The following is a 7,625-nucleotide window of genomic DNA, read 5'->3' as shown; positions in this document are numbered from 1 at the left end:
GATCATCAGCCTTGCATTCTTTAGACTAATGTTGGTGCTAATCTCTACCACTCTGTGGAAGGGCCCATGACTCTGACTGTAATTCTCCTTCGAGACTGCAGTGCATTAGCTGCACACCAAGTCTGCTATGGGAAGGGCATCTTCCCCTGTGAGCCTTTCAAGGTAAAGCCTTTGTAATTGTCTGTAGTCAGGCTGATTGATCACACAGAAAGTTATGATCTGGAGCTGGACTTCTGAAACCATTTGGCTGTCCCTCCAATGTGGTTAAAGTAACTGAAGCCCTCTGACTTCTGGCAGCCTACAATCTAGCCTCAATTGCTTCAGAATTCAAAAATCCCCACTGCTATTAATGAGCCAAGTAACTATATCTCCCAACCTCAACCCTGGGCAGCAGCAGAGATCCAAAACCGAACTTCTTAGTGAAGCTGGTGTCCTCCCATCAGCATAAGCCTCATGGCCTTATTTAATGATATATCCTCTGAGCCTTCCTGTGGAACAAAATCTTCTGGTGTTTCTCTGACCCTACATAATATAGCCACTCCTGCATGCCTGTATCCCTGGGCCATTTTCTCCTCCATCTGAGGTGAGAACTTAAGCATTTCAACTTCTTTCAGTATAGGCCATTACTTTCTCCAGACTTCTTAGAGCCTCTCTAGAGGTGAGTTTACCTTATTTGCTGGGGTCCCTGCTAGGGAGGTAAATCATCTATTGCAAAAGAGTGTTCCCAAATCAATGAACTCTTGCTCATTTAGTTTTATGTACTAAATCCATTGATCAAGCAATCTCAAAATTCAATCCCACTGGTGCTACCCACATCCTTGCTGGTACTTGCTAGCCACTTTGATGTGTAATCTCTTCTTTACATTATTAGGCCCAGAATATGTCCAGCTTGCATATCTTTGTTTTAATATTAGTTATTGGCCTGGAAGCTAGGAGGGAAGGTGAGAGCAGCTTTGCCTTGTGCACAAGAGGTCTCTCTTTGCAGTGTATTTCCACATGGGGTAAGTGCTACTTCTTATTAGCAAGAGTTGAACTTCCTCTTGAGTCTGAGGGTTCAGAGGAATCACTGGAGCCACAATCATATTGGGATCCATCCAGATGTTTCCACCTGATATTTAAGAGTCCCAGGTTTTCTCTACCATGGCTCTGACTTTAGCATAACAGGCTTGTCTCAGCTGACAAATCAATCTTTGAAAGTCTGAAATTATAACTATTAAATTCTGAATAGGTCATCAGTGGTGTCCTCCTACTACAAAAGATAAGGGCTACTAGGAGAAATAATCTACAAAATGTTCCGCTCTCTTTCAAAAATCATTTTTACTGGTTGATAACCGCCTTCAATTCTATTGTCCCCCTGGAAAGTGTCAATGTACCTTAGTAATAGACAACTCCAGTATATTTATAGGTATTATTGAGTTGAGTGGTTAGAAAATTATTTCTTTGATAGTGACATTTAATATGAGGACTAAATTATGTAGATAAACCAGGCATACCTAGATCAAGGAGAAAAAAACTCTAACCATATGAAAAAAACAAATGGAAAGTCATGCAATGGAAAAAGAGTTTGGTAGGCTCTAGGAACTGAGAAGAAACTAGTGTAAATTAAGAATACTAGATAAAAATTAGAAACAGAAGAAGAAGGCATATTACGTAATTTCCTGCAGGCTTAGGTGGAGAATTTAATTTTACTCTATATGCCAGGAATAGGCAACAAATTATTTTAGTCGGATGAATTATCTGATTTGATTCTATTAAATGATTAATTTGTTGTTTGGTTAATGAATGCAGTGGCAGTACCTTTGTGTCAAATGATAATTATCTCTGCTTATCATTGGTCTTGCACAAAGCCCATGGTGTTAGCTTTGTTTTCTTCCTGATTTGTTTAGTAGAATGTGATCTTCTTGAGGACAAGGGATGTCTTATTCATTTTTGTATCTTCAGATTTTAGCTCAGTTCCAAGCATAAAATATGAGTTCATTAAATTTTTTTTGAATAAAGAAATGAAATACTAATTTAATAGAGTGGAAAAGTCTAATAATGCTTACTGAGTATATTCATTTGGCAGGTGGTGCCCATTTTTTAAGTGACAAATGAGTTATCATTTAGTACTGAAAATTAGATTTAAAAAAGTAGAAGAGTACAGAATCTGAAACTCACCCCAGGCCATTGGAAGCCCAGAAACATTACTGGTTTCTGATTCGTGGGTCATATTTCTCACTCTTTTTCATACTTGTTTCTAAATAAGGCATATAAGGTATTTACTAATTCTCAGTCACCAGGTCTAATCAACATTGCCACATCTTCATTGCATACCTATCTAATTTTTTACTGCTAGCCTGAATGCTTTCTCTGAGAACGCTTGGCTACACATTCAACAGCCTGAAAATACTGTGGAATTGACACTCATTCCTCAGAAGCAGACCTCAATGAAAGACTGAAAGAAGACAGGGTAGGCATACTGTAGCTCACTCCCTTTCAGAAGGATAATTCCTATGTACATGTTTCATTCTGTCTCCTGGACTTCCCCAGTGGGATTAGGTGCCAAGTACTCACAGTGGTAACCTGACGGATAACAACACATTTTCAGTATACAGTTGTCACTTGGTATCTGCAATATTGGTTCCAGGACACCTTCCCCAACACCAAAATCTGTGGATGTTCAAATCCCTTATATAAAATGACTTGGTAAAGTCGGCGCTCTGTATCTGTATCTGCAGATTGGGAATGCACAGATACAGAGGGCCAGATGACTGTAATGTGATAAAGAATAAATATTATATTTCATAAGGTTCTGTAACTCAAAAATCTGAAAAAAAATCTATTTTTAACTAAATTAGCTTAATATCTTGATAACACATGTCATAGGAAAATTAATTTACTAATTATAAGCAGTAGATCAAGGAAATAAGTAAAGAAATAAATCTACAGTTCTTAAAAAATGAAATCTACTTTTTTCTGTTAAAATGAGATGGGTAATTAAGGCTTCAATTTGTTCCTTTCTATTAGCTATAGCTAAATAAAAACAGCCCTTTGAATATAGTATCCAAATTCTAAATTTTGCTTAGGGTTAAGGCAAGTGAGGTGTGTCCAGTTTTAAGGTCCGAACTTCTGACCTTTCTGATTTAAATTTGTTTAAGCATGCATCAAGTTTGCATCCTAATTTTAGGAAGCAGATCAGAATTGCTGATCAGATATGCACCCACACATATGCACACACACATACACACAAATGATAATTTCTAGTAGCAGCAGTGGTGTTGGAAAGCAATTCAGTTGTGCATGGTGGGAATATAAATTGTGACAAACTTTTGAGAAAATATCTGATAGTGTAAATTACCTTTATACATCAAACCATGTGCATTACCTTTACACATTAAACCTGATTTTAGAATTTTAACATACATGATAACATTATGCATATACCTTGTTAAACTGTAGTGGGAGAACATGAGTAAGAAATTAAATGTCCATCAGTGAGGAATAGTTGACCTTTTCTATATCCATTCAATGGAATTGTAATGCCACACATTCATGTCAAGCCATCATAGCTAAATATAAAGGCAGGTTGCACAACTGCATACATGAAAGGAGAGGGAAGGGATGAGAGGAGTGGGGAAGAGGTGGAAGGGGAGGAGAGGTGAGGAGAGAGACAACTGAAAAAAATATCAAAGAAAAAAAAGAGATAGCTACTAAAGCACCCAAACTGGTACCTTCAGGGCCAAGATGAGAGGCTGACAGAAGACTCTTTTTAAAAATCAATACTATAATCATACTTAAAAAAATCTAAAAACAGACAAGCAAACAGGAGTGTAAACAGAACATACACATGGATTTCTTAATGAAGGTATTAAGAACCCTCATTTAAATATAGAATTTGAATAAGGGAAGCAAACAAGCTTCTTCCTCTCTCACTCAAATATATAATTATAAACATAGTCAACATTTAACATGTTCAACCCCTGAAAATCCATCAATCCTTGTTTTGGGGGACCTTTTTATTATCCATGTAGAATATATTATTCACTTTAATAAATTAATAAAGAGAGCTTTGGTAATGTTTTCATCCTAAATTCCTTGGGTAGACAGCAATTACATATTCAAAAAAAGAGGTCTTTGTGAACTCAAAACCTTTTGTGAAACCATTTTATAAAATGTATTTTAACAATGAAATAAAAAAATCACCTTTTTTTTCCTTTCGTACTTAAATGGTTACCAGATCATTCAATACCATTGTTTAAAAAATCTTGGGAAAGTTAGGGATTTCAATAAAAGTAGTTCATACTCAAAGCTAAACTCGTGTTTAAATTCCACTTTGAAAATTTACTTGACTAGAATAAGAGAAACATTTCTTAGGTTCTCTAATTCACTTTCAATTTACAGCATTATAAAGTTAAATTTCAGCTATTTTTCAATTGAATTTTAATAGTCTTTACAAAGTTAGGTGTATAATGCAATTGCTGACAGGCTCTTAGCATCCTGATGTTCATTATTCATTTCTGCTACAAGGAAACTCAAAGTAAAAACTTTTTTTCTTTTTTTGATAGCTCACACTGTTCAATGCCTACTTATTTTAAAACAATGGAAAGGAATAGTCATACATAAATTGATCTGATTTAATGGTCAGTCAGATACAATTTTGGAAAGAATAAGTTAATACAATACAGAAAAAAAGGCTTCCCTGTTTGCTTGGGGGCAAGAGAACCCACAGCAAGGCAGATGTGCAGATATTTCCCTTTGGTATTTTGCTATTTCAGGAACTAAGCAGAACTAATACAACCTCATCTTTTCATGTCTGCTAATTTTCATTGTATTTTCATTCTTTATCTGTATCCTAGAAGCTGTTTCTACAGAATTCTACATAGACTGTGGCCTTTCAGTAAGATATTGAAAAGGTAAGATACTAAATTTTATTTTTTCTAGTTTTTTAGTTTCCTAGTTTCCAAGTAGTTGATCATGTAATCGAATTTTGTGACACTTTGTACCTTAGTACAAAAATTGGTACACCTAAGGAATTGGGAAAAACTCTTTTATTTGAACATCAGAATTAAACTGACGGGGCTTCCCTGGTGGCACAGCGGTTGAGAATCTGCCTGCCAATGCAGGGGATACGGGTTCGAGCCCTGGTCTGGGAAGATCCCACATGCCGCGGAGCAACTAGGCCTGTGAGCCACAACTACTGAGCCTGCGCGTCTGGAGCCTGTGCTCCCAACAAAAGAGGCCATGATGGTGAGAGGCCCGTGCACCGCGATGAAGAGTGGCCCCCTCTTGCTGCAACTAGAGAAAGCCCTCGCACAGAAACGAAGACCCAACACAGCCAAAAATAAATAAATAAATTAATTAATTAAAAAAAAAAAAGTTAAACTGCCAACATAGATACAATGATTTCATGGTTAGTTGCTATTTGCCAATAATGTGTCCCAAACTAGAAATCAATCCGAGTGAAGAAGAGGGGGAAAAACAGAAAGAAATAAAAGAGAGAGAGAGAAGGACAATGACACTTCTGCATGAAGAAATTTGAAACTGTGTCAATTACTTGAAAAATAAATGTAATAGTAAGTCCAGTCTCAGTGTGTTTGGTAGTTTGAGTTTAGATAATCACTTGTAAAATACATTTCTGCATTTTTGGTTTAATCAGTAGTATTATATAATGGCAGGAGAAACATCTTAGGGTGCTGAAATCGGAAACTGTTTGATTTATTAACTGTGTGATTGATAAAATCTGTTTGAAACAGAAGACCTAAGTCTATCGTCAAATCCAACATCAGCGAGCAGCCTAATTCCACTTTCATAGTAGAACAATAGAGATATATAATTCTGCCTAAATCTGTCTCACTGTACAGTCATAATTAAATACATTGTCACAAGTGCCTTTTCTGTTTCTGAATTAGTGATTAACAAAAGAATGATTTTACTTAGATGGTATAAATTGCTATTCAAATGGAATAATTACTTTATATCTGTATATATAAACCATTCACACTTAACTTTTAGAGAAAATTTTGATTAAAATTATGTGTACATATTTATAAAGATTTATAAGACATTGTTTGCTTGTATAGTTTACAGTTTTATAAATTTTTAGTGGTAAAAGTTAAATTAGTCACATGCTTACTACTTCAAATTATACAAACACATTTTACATACGTGCTTCCTAATGCTGGGAAATTCTGAATATATTATTTACTTTTTCAGAGTGTTATGTTTCTTTCTTGAGGTTTTGAGTTGTATTTTAAGAAATCAGTAGTATGTATTTTCTAAAATTTATATATATGTGTGTACATCTGTATATGTGTATTAAGAGATTACACTTAATTCATTTTAATGATTCTATTCTATTAATCTGGATAATAACAGAATTAAAAGCTTTTCTCTTATTTCTTATTGCCACAGTATGTCATCTGCATAATTTAAAATAATAATTTTTTCTGAAACCTCCATTCAAACGAAGAATTACATAGTTTTGGTTAGTGGAAAGAATATGGATTCTAGAGTCTTAGAAAAACAGGCTCCTGATACTAGATTCATGACTACCTATTATGGAAACTTCCTCTTCCTCAGTTGTTGTTTGTTTAATCTTAATTGGGATGTGGTTAGAATAATCAGAGATATATTACCTAATGCACTAAATATATCATACCAGTATTGCTTAAGAAATCCAATGTATTATTACACAGTTTATTCACATGGTCATTTATTCTTTACCTAACAAGTGTTAATCACCCTCACCTCCATGTACCTGTTACAGTGGAAGAGAGAGAAATACAAATAATAGGGAAAAGTATGTTCTGTTTCAAAAGCATATAGTTCAGCATGTGATATATTAAACATAAAAATGCTAATATAGTATCATGTTCAGTCATTTCTGAAAAATAAAGCAAGAAGCTCTTAATTCTACTTGAACATGGAGGAGAAGAGTTAAAAGAAAAGGTGATATTTGAACTATGTCTTGAGAACTGAGTATGTGTTCTTTAGGTAGATTGAGTTTGAAGGTAAAATGGGCAGGGAGGGAGAGACTAAATTGAACTGGAAACTTTCTAGGCAGAGGGACCAACATGTGGAAGTAAAAAATAAACTGCCATATTCAGCTACCTGAAAATAAGAGCACATGGCTTAGATTCAGGCATGTGTGCAAGAGGTGAGATTTTATACCATAAAGATTCACATAAGGCATCTGTGAAAAAAAAAAAAAAGATAACAGTAGCAGATCTGTGAGTTACCTCTTCCCTACTAAAGGTTAATTTAATTGAGACACCAATTTTTCTCTAGGACAATAGCCAATTCAATGCTATGATACTTGAGATAAGGAAAGCATAAGAAGTGATCTCCACATTTATCTTAGCTTTTTTCCTGGGTATGTTTTCCAAAGGTGCATAGGAAAATGGAGTACAAAAAGAAAGTAGCTATATTACTACACGGATGAAACGGAGATTGGACACCAAGGTAGTCAGGGCAACTAAGTTTTGAAGAAAAGATATGAGACAGGTGAAAACTACATACAAGCATTCTCCAAAATCTATATAAAAATCTCCCTGGGTCCATGGCTATAGATATTGAATGGAAAACTTTGGGATACCTAGGATAGAACAAATGCTGGCAGACTTAGAGCCAAATGGAAATGTCAGAGT

The sequence above is a fragment of the Balaenoptera acutorostrata genome, chromosome 2 (assembly GCF_949987535.1).
Source record: "Balaenoptera acutorostrata chromosome 2, mBalAcu1.1, whole genome shotgun sequence".
Lineage (NCBI taxonomy): Eukaryota > Metazoa > Chordata > Mammalia > Artiodactyla > Balaenopteridae > Balaenoptera > Balaenoptera acutorostrata.
Note: the sequence above shows the minus strand (reverse complement) of the source record.